The sequence below is a fragment of the Drosophila pseudoobscura genome, chromosome X (assembly GCF_009870125.1).
Source record: "Drosophila pseudoobscura strain MV-25-SWS-2005 chromosome X, UCI_Dpse_MV25, whole genome shotgun sequence".
NCBI lineage: Eukaryota > Metazoa > Arthropoda > Insecta > Diptera > Drosophilidae > Drosophila > Drosophila pseudoobscura.
The window spans coordinates 52,556,460-52,558,599 of NC_046683.1; positions in this window are offsets into that span (position 1 = coordinate 52,556,460).

Here is a 2,140-nt window from a genome sequence, read left to right on the forward strand (position 1 = left end):
TGTTGAGAACTGTGCGACACTCGATGGGGCAAAGTGGCAATCCGGTCATAATTTTTACCAACGTCTACATGTCGAATAATTTTGATTGCGGCTTTATTCTTGAAAATTTACGGCTTCAATAATGATTAAACGCAGCCAAATTGTGCCACAGCAGAGGTGTGTTTTGTGGGTGTGTGGGGCGGTGGTGTCTGATAAGAGGAAACGAAAGCTCTGCGTGCCAATCTAAATAAGGATTTACCCTATTTGATGTTTGACGGTCTCATGGGCATTTTCCGATTGGTCCCTACGTCAGAGTTTAATTAGTTGTGAAAATAATCTTTTTCTGGTCTATGTATTGAGTGTACAAATTTACAGGGACTTGCTAATTACCCGCAATCTGTGTGAATTGTGTGGAAAGTGGTGCGAAATTTTTGTCATTTAATCAAATTAATTACTATGTTTGACACCTATTTTGATCGAGTGCGTTAATTGGAGGGCTGTGGCGGAAAATTTATGATCCCAATGAGCTTTGTCTAAGAACTAGAATAAACAGAAACTTGAAACTGAAGAGCATATGATTCACACGATTAAATATCAATTATGCGATAAGCAAGAAATATTTCTTGCTATTTCGGTTAGTCATACTCACGGCGCACACGTACGGGTTAACCGCAGCCCAAAAGTATGCTTTGTTTTTATTTTTCAAAGACGAAGGCCAAAAATAGGCTATGAGAAATGATAACGGAACTGAAGATAACCTTGGCAGTGCGGTGGGTGCTTGGGCTTGCGAGTGGAAATGGAAATTGGCTGAACAACTGAAAAGCACTCAACATTTGAGTGAGAATCGCAGGCGCAGGCGTCACTGCCGTGGTGAAAAGCTCTCCATTCAGTGGTGTTGTCCCAAAACTGTTGCTGTTTTGTGACACAGTTTCTGCCGCTGTTTCTGTTGCTTCTTGACGTGCGCTCCTTGGGGCGGCTCGGACTCCTACTCGGACTACATCTTAATATTTATCATTTGATTTACCTGCAAAACTTTAACAATGCCCGCTTCCGGTGCCGAAAGAGATGTGTGGAGGAGGCTGCAGAAACACAGGCACAGGGACATGGGGGAAATTCCTACCTAAGCTTTACCTTTGTGTTTATGTTTGTACAAGACCCATCGCAGTTGTTGCTCTTTTTCCCTTTGAGGGCTTGCTCTTCAGTGGAGCAGGAGGTGTGTGCCTGAGGGCCCGTGTGTGGAGGGGGGAGGCGTTTTATGTGAAACTATCTTTTTTCAATTTCCCCGCATGGCTGCTGCTGTTTCCACTACTGCCCATATAAAACGGAAATGGAAGTTTTGTAAATGTTTTCTTTTGTATTTCTTTTGGTTTGCAGACTACCCTATAAAAACGCCTCCGTCTCCCCCACACCCACAGCCAACGTAACGCGACTCGCTCCTTTGAAAGATGAGCGAAAATGGATCTAACAGTAATAGTAGGAGGGTGTGTGTGCGTGTGTGTGTGTGTGTACGGAAAAGTAGAGGATGTGTAATAGAGGGGGATTAGTGTGGGAGTGTGGGCAGAGAGGGAATTTGTGTAAGAAGAGCACTGCTTGACTATGGCCAAGAGGGAAGGAAGGAGACGGACTCCATCGTCCACATGGCCAGAGCCAAGTCGTGCACTTTAGTTTTTTGGCTTGCAAGTATTGTTCCTATTTTTTTATGACACTTGACGCTCAGCCAAGCCACTATGTGGGTGCGCGTTGGGGTGAGTGGTGGAGTGGGGGAGTGGTGCTGAGGCTCCGCTGGCTGCCAACGTTTTCAGTCATTGTTCGGTTTCCTTTTTGCACCTTGACTTGATTGTATGTTGTTGGGTTTCATTTGCTTTGGTTTGGTTTGGTTTGGTTTACCTTTTGCCTTTTGCTCTCACTTATCCATTGATAAGAAAGTGCTTTTTAATAGCCCTACACTCACTCACAGATGGTGCCAGACTTTTTGCTGCCACTGTGTGCCTGGGTGAACCTGTTAAACAGTGCCTGTCCCACTATCAACTCTCGATCTCTCTCTCTCTCTCTCTCTCCCGCTCTGCTCTTCGGGGTCTCTACGCTTTAAGCTTAAAGCTCAGCTGGGCCGCGCAAAGGTAGAGCGAGCTTTTTTAACAGTGCGATCGTTAAAACAGACTGA